This window comes from Helobdella robusta, assembly GCF_000326865.2.
Source record: "Helobdella robusta unplaced genomic scaffold HELROscaffold_10, whole genome shotgun sequence".
NCBI lineage: Eukaryota > Metazoa > Annelida > Clitellata > Rhynchobdellida > Glossiphoniidae > Helobdella > Helobdella robusta.
This window is the reverse complement of record NW_008703571.1, coordinates 1,756,402-1,769,371: the sequence shown is the minus strand read 5'-3', so window position 1 is coordinate 1,769,371 and position 12,970 is coordinate 1,756,402.

Here is a 12,970-nt window from a genome sequence, read left to right as displayed (position 1 = left end):
AAAAAACTCCACGATTTTGCACAAAAAAAACTGCATAATTGTTGTGCGTAACAGTTAGTCATTATGTCGCAACACCACCAGTAACCAACGAACGCAACAAACGCAGCAGAAACAACATCAGCAACAACATCAGCAACAGGCTAAGAAATTTTTTCGTCATCATCTGATAGAGGTTCTAATATGGTAAATGTGAAAGCCAGTACTATTGTCTGCAACTACTTTCATTGTTGTTACCATTATTGTCATCATCATTACACCGCTACTACAATTACCAGCACTTTTTCTTATTTGATACTACTACTCCTACTACTGACGCTACTACTACTACTTCTACCACTATTACCACTACTACTGCTGCAGCTCCTGTTGTTACACAGGTTTAGAAATTGATGTTGTTTTTTAATAAATTTTTACGTTAAGATTTTTGCCACTGTTGAAGGGGAGGTTATTTATTTCATTCATAAAATACTGTCGCCGACACGTTTTGAGAGGAAGTTTGTCTTCCACCATCCCGTTAATGGGATCATTTTTTGGAAGGAATAATATTTTAAAGTTTTAAGTATTGTAAGGCATCTTTGTCATTGTAAATTTGCCTTGCTTTTTAATACTATTGTAGGTGTTTTTATAAAAAATTCGGTCCAACTATTCACAGAACCGTGTAAATTTATATGAGGTTATATAGTCATTTGTTGGTCCATCTAATTAGCCATTCATAAAAGTTTGCTACAATATATTAATTAATTCATTCATTCATCATCCATCTATCCATCCATACATCCATCTATCCATCCATACATCCATCTGTCTGTCCGTCCGTCCTTCCATCCATCCATCCATCCATCCATCCATCCATCCATCCATCCATCCATCCATCCATCCATCCATCCATCCATCCATCCATCCATCCATCCATCCATCCATCCATCCATCCATCCATCCATCCATCCATCCATCCATTCATCCATCTATCCAGGGAACCATTGACAAAACCAGCAAACCATATCTTATAAAATGTTGATTTATGTCGTAGTTATGCTGATGTCCTCGAATGTATGTATATGAATGAATGAATGAATGAATGAATGAATGAAGAAATGAAGGAATGAAGAAATGAATGATTGAATGAATGAATGAATGAACGAATAAACGAATGAACGCATGCAATGCATATTGCATGTATGTTTGCATCATATACATACATAGGTTTATGCTGGGTATCAATGATAATAAATATGAATACTATTACGACTCAATAATATAAATGCAAATGAAGTAAACGCTAAACACACTCAGGCACACTCACACGCACACTCACACACGCACACGCACAAGCACACGTGCACATAAATTAAGTTAATAATATATACTCATACATATAAGCATACACATACACAATATGTGTGTGTGCAGTTACTTGTATATGTGTGTGTGTATGTGTGTGTGTGTATTCGTGCGCGTGTGTGAGGAGGATGTCCGTCCATTTTATTTGTTCCATTTTATTCCTGGCTGTAACAATTTAGTTATTGCTGGACTTTTTGTTGAGGTTGTTGTTTGTTGTTGTTGTTTGTTGTTGTTTGTTGATGTAATTGTTTGTTTCTGCACGTTTTTCAATGTGGCATGTGCCAACGCTTTATAATGATAGCAATCTTGATGATGATGATGATGAGGATGATTATGATGATGGTGATGACGATGATGATGATGATGATGATGAGGAAGATAGTAATGATGATGATGATGACGATGATGATAACAGCGGCAGTGATGATAATGATGCAGATGCCTGAAATGGCGCTGACATTTATGAAAATTAAATGCTGGAATTTATTCGTTTTTTGGTCGGTGCCAGATCCGACGATGGTGATGATGATGATGGTGATGATGGTGATGATGATGATGATGTCAATGATGATGATGATGATGATGATGATGATGATGATGATGATGATGATGATGGTTAAAACAATAACGATAACGATGTGGTTGATGATAATTGCGATAACACTGAAAAAGATAAAAAAATCAATGCCGGGATAATTTATACGAAAAAAAGATGACGGTGATGATGATGATGATGAAATGATGACAATGATGATGGTGATGGTGATGGTGGTGACGACGATGGTGACGACGACGACGACGATAATGTTGACGATGATGATAAAAATTGCTAAAACAGAAAAAACGACATTGATGATAGTAACCAAAGAATATGTTATCAACAACTATGAAAATTAAATATTTTTTTATTCTTTGTAATTCAACTCCGAGCTGCTTGGACAGACGGTATTCGAATCAGGGCACTGCGTAATAGTAGCACGAGACATGGCACTCCTGCCGGCTGAGCTAACTCCGTGACAACAACGACAATGACGATGATGATAATAAAAATAATAATGATGACGAGAATAGAGTTAGTTGTTAATGATGTTGTTGTTGTTGGTGGTGGTGTTATTGATACTGATGTTGTTGATGTCGGTGAGGATGTGTTTGTTATTGTTGTTGATGTTAAGGTTTTTGTTATTGATGTTATTGCTGATGTAGTTGTGGATGTTGTTTTTGTTGTTGCTGTTGTTGTTGGTGTTGCAAAAATGAAAACAACAACAACAACAACAACATCGCGTATACGTTTTGTTTATATGCCTTCCTTCTCAAAACATGGGCACGCTCCTTTTATTATTTACAAGTTTTTTTTTATTACTGCTGTTGTTATTTTTATTGTTATTTTTGTCATTCATGTAATTGTTTAGTAGTTATCTTTATTATCACCACCCCTGTCGTCGTTGTCGTCGTCACCATTATCATCATCATCGTCATCGTCATTATTGTTATTATTAACGCTCATGTTGATGTTTTTTTAATATTAATATTATTGTTATTATTGTTGTTGCTATAACTATTATTGTTGTTGTTGTTATTATTTTGATTGTTGTTGTTGTCGTTACCCCACTGTTTTATTGCAGACTCGTATAATTTATCTCATCCGTTTTGTTGTTTGTTCCTTCCTCCCATCCTTTTGTTGTTGTCATTTTTTGTTTATTCTGTTGTTGTCGTTGTTATCCTTTGTCTATGATGACGTTTTCGTTGTTTGATGTTGTTGTTTTTTTCAGTTTGGTCATAGTTGTTGTTGTCGTAATTTTTAGATAATGTCATTGTTGTAGTTTTGGCGTTGTGGCTGTTGTATCATCTACTAATGTTGTTGTGGTTGTAATTTTTTAAATTACTTTCATCCGTTCGCAAGTTTTTATGTTTTTTCATTCACTCAACCGTCCTTCCTTTTTTTTTATTCATTCGTTCTGTTCGTTCATTCATTTATTCGTTCGTTCGTTCATTCATTCATTCATTCTTTTTTATTCACACAATTACTTGCTGTCAATGTGTTACGCTCAATAAATTTAATCATGGAATCTATCATTCATTCGTTCATTTATTCATGCATCTATCCATCCACTCGTCCATCCATCCATCCTTGTTTACATACTAACATTCATTCAGGGTTGTTAATATTGGTGTATAGCTATTGACGATATTGCATCGCCGATATTTTTCAGTATCGGATTTGGTTTCGGTAATGCTTACGATACCGAGTACCGGACTTGATATCATCGAAGTCTGCTAATCAGAAAAGAATCGATACCCAATACCGATACTCTTGAACATTAGGTGGACGAACTTTTATTAGTAATTTTTTCGTGTTTCAAAGTTTAGCACGTTCTTGAATATGTGATTTTGGGATTGTCTTTTGCATGTTTGCTACTAAACACTTGTTTTTCCGGCTGCCATTTTTATCTTGAAACGTTGCTGTTTTTATGAGTTGTTAAAAAAGACATCAAAAAACAATTAATCTTTTAATTAAAATTTTTTTTCAATTTATATATATATATATATCATTCATATTTCAATTTATCCATTCACAATTCATTCATTCATTCATCCCAATCCATCCATCATCTTCCTTCACCATCCATCTATTCAAACGTAGCCGACGAGCATAAAAGCCGCCAAAATAACAGATAAAAAATGCTAATGCGCTATGACGTCATGGTTGTTTCCGGTTGCCCCGGTGACGTCATAACCATGGCAACGATTGTTTTGACGCCTAGGGTGCATGCCAAATGGCGGGTTTTTATACAAAGCTTGATGTGAACCGTTAGGAATGATTCCGTGAATGAGAGTGCTATAAAAATGAATGACTACATTGGCCCTTAGTCGTTATAATGTTGTTGTTGTTGTTGTTGTTGTTGTTGCTGTTGATGATGATAGTGATGGTGTTCTGGTTGTTGTTGATGATGACAGTTATGTTGTTGTGGTTGTTGTTGTTGTTTGGGTTTTGATTGTCATTTTTACAAAACTTTTGTAGTTATTACAAGTTTTTTATGTTATTAATGACGTCATTTTTTTGAATCTGATGCAGCCAATAATGTTGTGATTATAAGTACGACGTGATGTTTATTGTTTATGTTTATAATTATATAATAAAAAGAAATTTCCTCTTTCATCAAAAACACTGATTGATGTAATAATAACAACAACAGCAACAACAACGACAGCAACAACGACAACTACAACAACAACAGCAAGAACAACTACAGAAACAACAGCAACACCAATAAAAATTAAAAAAATGGAAGAACATTTTATTTTATTCGGTAATTGTCTTCAAATATAAATAAATGGCTAACGAACCACGTAGAATCCTTACAAAGAAAAACACAATTCATCAGTGCATTAAGACTAATTAATAATTTAATTCCATTAAATTGACCTGGAGTTAATTTTTTCTTCAAGTGATTTTTTTTTTCAAAAAAAAAAAAACAACAATATGATCAATTCATTTTTTACGTATGTATATGCTGGCGTGTGTGTGTGTGGGTTTGCATCGTTTGTGTGTATGTGATTGTATCTGGGAATGAAATTGTAAAAATTGCAGTTATCTATGTTGGTTCATCATTTTATTTTTCATCCGCTTTAATGCGGACATGACTTTCTAAGTCTACCAACACACACTTTGATGAAGATTATATTGAAGATAATGAAGAAGAAGATGATGATGAGGATGAAGATGATGAAAAAGAAAAAGATGATGATGAGGATAAAGATGAAGAAGAAATGATGGAAAGAAGGAAGAAATAGAGGATGACGAAGGAATGATGGCAATAGTGATGAAGAAGATGATGAAACTGAAAAAAGGTTAATGAATATGGAATGGACAACAAGCTTGCGTGCGTTTTCTTTTAGAGGTTTTTTTATTTTTTACTCGCAAATTTTCTCAGAAAAATTATTTTAAAGGTTTTAAATTTTTCCCGCTAGTTGCTATAATGAAATTGCGACTTGAAATGCCGGTTCTGGAGTATTTTTTTTTCAAAAAATACTTGAATTAAATTGAGAAATTTAGAAAATTGTTAAAATGAAATAGATAATTTAGATTAAATTATGGTAAAAACATGGGTGGAAGGTTAATTTTTGTTATAATTATTATCATTATCATTGTGTGACGCCATCATCTTCATCCCCATCATCGTCATCATCGTCAAACGTCACTTTGTCTCTAAATATTTTATCAGCTTGAATATATATATATATATATATATATGGACTATCATGTATATTATATCTAAATATGCTTTGTTTGTTTGTTTGTGTGTGTGTGTTGGTATGCGTGTTTGTGTCTGCATAGGTACATAAGTTTATAGATGCTTAATATTGTTACCTCATAAACAATTTTGCATTTTTTTTTTCAAAATATTGTGGTCGTTCTACTAAAAACTATCTACAGGTTCAACAGAAAACACCGGTAAACATAAAATAAATCTCCAACACAAACAACTGACATAATCACCAAAGAGTAATTGAATCCCAGCCAATGTTTCAATTGCTGTTCTTTTGAGAAGTACATCACCAAGTTGACCTGAATTTAGATTGCGCTTCGGTAAATCCGGATTTTAGGATTTTATAGATCCGGATTAATTGAGAAATGAAAAATAACTTTGATTGGAACAACAAAGCTGGTCCCATGCTGTTTTTTTGTTCAGGATTAATTAAATTTTGAGAAGCACGTTAATTCGACCTAACCTACAGCATACACCACATTCAAAAGTGTACACACACATACACACACACACACACACACACATGCCACATCATAGCACGGATTATGTGATGTCAATAACCTCAGCCCACTATGCATTTGAACTAGGTCAGCCCTCGATCTTCAAATCTTCAATAAATAACCACGCAATACGCTGCACCCTAACCACCTGAGCTAACCTCACGTCCATTATTTCATGGCTATGATGCCACCGTAGAAATACTCTTATGATCGCTATTGCTAGAAGTGTGTGCTCATAATTGTAAAAACAATATTGAAAATTATAATATTATAAATAATTTAAAATCTATTCTTTATTATTAGTTAGTTTCAGTTACGTTTTAGCAGCGATATATATATATATATAGTCAACATAACATAACAAAATATGTTAAAATAAAAAATTAAACAGCGTTAATAATAACGTTCTGTCATCTTATCAAACCGGAAATTGTTGTTATACTATTTCACTGACTCATTTAAGATGCCAGAATCTATCTAGAACTACCTAAAGAAAAAATAATTTGTAATTTTTTGGAGAAAAATAAAATAAATTTTATAAAAATCATTGAAAAATTGTTTTTTTATTCTGTTCTTAGTCCATCTATATCATTTTGAGTCCGTGTGTAATATGTGGAATTGATGATGATGATGACGACTAACACACGTGAACCGAGGACGTGAACAATGAACAATGAACATCGAACAGGACGTGAACACTGCGAACAGGACGTGAACATTGAGTGAACAGGACGTGAACATTGAGTGAACATTGAGTGAACATTGAGTGAACATCACACAGTGTCATCATTTTAACCATTACATCAACGCGCAGTCTAATTTAGCAACAGGCTTTGGAGGAAAAAATTATTTCACCTTTTTTCATTTTTTTTCCAGTTTCAACCTCGTTATCGGATGAAGGCGGGTGCCAGAAAAAAATTTCATTTAATTAATATCTTCGGCATCGTCATTGAGTAATTTTATTTCGGCCTATTCATCGAATTATTTTTATTCATTCATTTATTCTATCAGTCATTTGTTCATTCATTCATTTTTCAGCCATCCTTTTATTCATTCATTCTTTTAGCCATTCTTTCATTCATTCGTTTATTCATTTTATTTTTAGTTTAATTTTATTCAATGGGTCTACGACGTAACAACACTCCAGAACGGACGTTCATCCAAATTTTTGTTGTTGTTTTGATTATTTACGATTATTACTATTATTAATACTATTATTATTAATTATAGTATTATTATTATTATTATTATTATTATTATTGGGTTGTTATAATTTTTTTATTTTTATTATACCCAGACTCACATTTTGCTTAAAACTATTCAATTTAATATGATAAACATTATATCTTTCTCATGATGATCTCATTATAGAAATTGTAGAGTTCTGGAGAGAATGAACAGCCCTGTCCAACACCTTTCTTCATATTGACAAAACTAGCTATTTTGTTACCAACTTTCATTGATGCTCTTTGGTCCCAATAGAGGTTTTCAAAAGTCTTCTCATTAATTTAATTTCTTTATTTTCATTTTCTTTTTGTGTATTTAAAAAAAGTTAATTAAAACTTGAAAACAAAACTCAGCCAGTCAAAAAATTTTAACCAAAACTAGAGATCCCATATTTTATGTGTGGCACACGCACCATAAGGCATTACAAAACGCTTGGAATGTGTTTTTATCTCAGTAGCATACGCTCATTACATAGCAAAGATGAATAAATAGATAAGTGGAGTAAGAATGAATAAAAAACAGATGTAGTATTTGTACATGGCTGTAGTTATCAAGAAGAGGAATATAATAGAGAATCAATTTATGTGCACATGTGCATACATACATACATACATACATACATACATACATACATACATACATACATACATACATACATACATACATACATACATACATACATACATACATACATACATACATACATACATACATACATACATACATACATACATACATACATACATACATACATACATACATACATACATACATACATACATACATACATACATACATACATACATACATACATACATACATACATACATACATACATACATACATACATACATACATACATACATACATACATACATACATACATACATACATACATACATACATGGTCACTGCTACATATATAAGGTGTTCCTAAGGCAACGCTTTTGGAGTGTCTTCAAATGCGTTTGATGGCAAACCACATTCATTTCTGAAGGCGTTTGGATTTTAAAAATATTGTCCATTTCTTCTTTGAGTATTGGTTATTTTATTTTTTATTTGCAATCATGAAAATTATTATTTCAATTATATTGCAAATTATTTAAATAAAAATGACCAAGAGAAATTGCATTTAATATAGATTTATTATTTTAAAAACATGAAAAAAATAAAATATAATAATGATAAATTCAAAAAATAATAAATAATAAGAGTAATAATAATTAATATTTTTAGTAATCGGCAGAAATGTTAGGGTGACTTTATTGTGAGTCATCCAGATAAACTTCAATTCTGATGAATTGTAAAAATGTCGATAAATACATTGTTCAATTAATAAGCGTTTAATTTTAAATTAAGTTAATTAATTAGGTAATACATTTATTAAATTAGTCAAGTAATTAATATGATTTAATTTATATATATATATAATGAGAAATAATAACAATAAGGATAATTTTTAATTTAAATTACGCCGGAATAATTTAGCGTTTCAACATAGAAAAAATGTTTTTTAGAGATGGATTTAACGAAAGTTCGACAGCTACCAACATCTTATAGGTGAGATTCACTGAAAAAAATTATTAATAATTATGTAGTTGAATGATGATTAGGATGATGATGATGATTGAGGTTGTGATGGTGATTAGGCTGTCGATAAAATGATAATGTTTAAGTGGTAATAGTAAAATGTAATATAGCGTGAATTACAAAAGTCAGGGTAGGTTGTGATGGAATTGCTGATAATGATGGCCACTATAGTGATGAAAATGATGATGATGAAGATGATGATGAAGTTGATGATGAAGAAAGATATGTTGGCAATAAAACTTATTAAAAAACATAATAAAATTATAAAATTTTTATCGCTGTAACATCAGCCAAGCAAAAACATCCCACACACAATTTATTTTTGATGAATTTATAATAATTTTCAAAAATTTATGTTATTTATAAGTATTATAAGCCGTCCTCACATACACAGAGAGAGAGAGAGAGAGAGAGAGAGAGAGAGAGAGAGAGAGAGAGAGAGAGAGAGCGAGAGAGAGACAGACACACAAAAAACGGAACAGTCAGACAGACAGTCAGACAGCCTGACAGAAAATAGAGACGAGTTTTAAAAAGTATAAAATTTATTCGAATGTAATTTGATGAATAAAAAGTAAAAGAAAATTTTACTTCTTTTCATTTGATATATGAGAATATTAATATTTAAAAATTATAATTTTGGAGTACTTTGATGAATGGTCTTATAAATATTGGCGTTGTCTTATTTTATTTTTTTTCCTTTATAGTTTGCCCTTTACAAAAGAATAGTTTTTTAAAATTTATGTTTTCCTACCCATTTTAGTCCCCTACGCTCTTTGGATCGGGCTGACCGTTCCCTTATCTCAACTGAAATGTAAACCTACGTTTGAGCACACGATATATCGATGAATATTTTTTAATTTTTAGTTTTCGAGTTAGTTATCAACATTTTGATAAGCAATCGTGCAGATATTCATATCAATTTATTTCTTTTCGTGTTTTATTTTTGTTTTATTTGTTTACAAAATTTATTTATTTGTTTATTTCTGATTTATTTCTCCTTATTTTGTGTAGAAATTTAAGAAAATTACAAAGTAATTATAATTAGAACAAGAATCAGAGTTTTTTTTATTTTGAATGTACATCAAATCAATTTTTGAGGTGTTGCGTAATTCAAATTTTTCACACATTTTGCGATTAATCAATTTATTTATCGCTATGTCCTTGTTGGCGGTGATGGTAACGGTAATAAAGAAAACGAAAAAAATGAATGAATGAATGAGTGAATGAATGAATAAATAAATGAATGAATGAATGAATGAATGAATGAATGGATGAATGAATGAATGTATGTATGTATGAGTGAACGAATGAATGAATGAACGAATGAATTATCATTTTTATGCGTAAATGAATGAATGAACGTACGAACGAATAAGTAAGTAAAAGAGAAAAAAACGAAGGAATGGATGAATAGCTAAGAAAAATAGAAACGGCTCTAGCTATTCTCTGTCAGCAGATTGACTTTCCAATAATTGCTTCTATGACTTTGTTATCATCATCATCATCATCCTCACCAACACTATGTTATCATCATCATCATCACCAACACTATCTTCATCATCATCATCACCATCGTAGTCACCGTAATCATCATCGTCGTCACCATCTTTTTAATGGACATTATTGGTACGTATTGATAGTCGTCATCATCATCACAATATCATTATTATCATTGTCGTCTTCGCTTTCATCGTGTGATTATCATCACAATTATCATACAACGGTCATATAAAATGATTGTAGCACATGTTGTACGTACTATTTTGTCAGTTTTTCTAAGAATTATCATAGAAAAATTTCACAAAAACACTAAACATTACTAATTAGACTAGCTTGCAATTGACATATGTATTTAACATTGTTTAAGGTATTTTAACTGTCAGTAATTTAGTATGACCTTAGGTATATATTTCTAAAGTGTATGTATTGTTACATTATAATCAGCGTTAATATTCATCCATAGAAACACTACGATCTATGGCCTGACAATGGATGAAATCGTAAATGCGTTCAGTAAATTTTTTTACTCAAAATAGAAACAAATACTAATTACTGTTGTTGTTGTTGTTTTGTTGTTGTTATTAATAATAGCAATAATAAAAACAAAATTTTTATAAATAAGTGGGATGGTGTGCGTATATTTTTGTTTGTTTGTTTGTTTAAGTATGCTTATGTGTGTGTGTGTGTGTGTGTCTGTGTGTGAATGTGTTTTGGTGTATGTGTAACAATATGAGTAATCATGTGTGGAAGAGAGAAATAGAAATTAAAGGAGAGAGAGAAAATGAGAAAGAGAAGAAAAGAAAGAAAGAAGAAGTAGAAGAAGAGAGAGTGAGAGAGGGGGAGAGTGGCTATACAAGTCGGTGAGTGCGCTTGTTTTGTCTGAAAGTGTGTGTGTGTGTGTGTGTGTGTGTGTCTATTGCGTGTGTGGTGTGTGTGCGTGTGTGTGTGTGTCTATTGCGTGTGTGGTGGTGTGTGTGTAACAAAGAATGAAAAAATGATAAATGACGTCAACTTGTCAACATTTTATGCAATGTATAAAAAATTATTTTGTCGTTTAAATCTTTCATCTTCGTCAACATCTTCATCATTGCCATCGTCCATCATCTTCCTCATCTTAAACATCCTCATCCTTCTCTTTCTCCTCCTCATCATCACCATCATCATCATCGTCGTCGTCGTCAACATCGTCGTCATCATCATCATCATCATCGTCGTCGTCAAAATCATCGTCAAAATCATCATCATCATCATCATCATCGATTTTATCAACATCAACATCAACATCATCATCAACATCACGGTCAACATTACTATCATAGGCACCATTATTCAGAACTTGCACGAGATTACTAATTCTTATTCACACTTTTGAAGTTTTTGCAAAGGTATTCAATTTAATTATAAACAAATTATTGGATAGTTGGTTGGATACATTCATCCATCCATAAATGCACGCACCCGTTCACGTTCGCATCTATCCATCTATTAATCCATTCAAATATTTATTTTTCCATTCATTCATTCATTTATTTCTCCTTCCATCTATCCTTTTATCCATCTATCTATCTATCCATTCATCCATCCATCTATCCATTCATTCATCCATCTATCCATTCATTCACCCATCTATCCAATCATCCATCCATCTATCCAATCATCCATCCACTAATCCATCTACTCGCGTCGTAGTTTGAAAACGCGATAAAGCCATCACCACAGCTGCTCACCAAACTTTCACCACTCCCTCCTTCCACCACCACACCCATCACCACTACCCACCACACCCACTCGCTCGCTCGCACATAACTTCCGCTTTCACTTCCGGTGTGTGCAAGTAAACAACTGTGACGTCATATCACGTGATGCGATATGATTGGCTGGCGTGATAGAGCGCCGCATTTTGATTACTTCTGTGCATTTATATAAAATCAAAACCGTATTCAGAACAGAATCAGAAATACTACACATCAATATCGCCCAAACGAGTAAATTTTACTTTGGCTAATGAATATTACAATCAATAAAAATTACTAACATTATCTGTTTATGTGTGTGCATGTGCGTGTGCATGTGCGTGCGTGCATGTGTGCGTGTGCGCTTTCATGCAACATGAATAAGATAAAGTAGCAATAAGAGTAGTCTCAGCAGCGCTATAGTAGTAGTAGTAGTAGTAGTAGTAGTAGTAGTGGTGGTGGTGGGTGTCGTGTGGTTGAAACAGTACTGTAAATAGTTTTAACAGTAAAAAAATTGGGGTATGAGAATGTTTGTTGTGCTATGTAGTAGATAGATGAGTGTCTGCTGATATGTCGTTATGCTGTACCATCTGTTGTTAACGTGTTTGTTGTTGTTGTTGTTGTTGTTGTGGCTGTGTTTATTGATAATGACGTCATTAATAAAATTTTTGTCGCGAGAGTTGTTGTTGTCTTTGTTGATAGGATCGTTGTTGTTGTTTTCGTTACTACGCTGCTGTTAATGGCCCAATATAAAAAGTAATTCCGCCATGTCTGTTAATAATGACGTCATTTTTAAGTTGTTGTTGTTGTT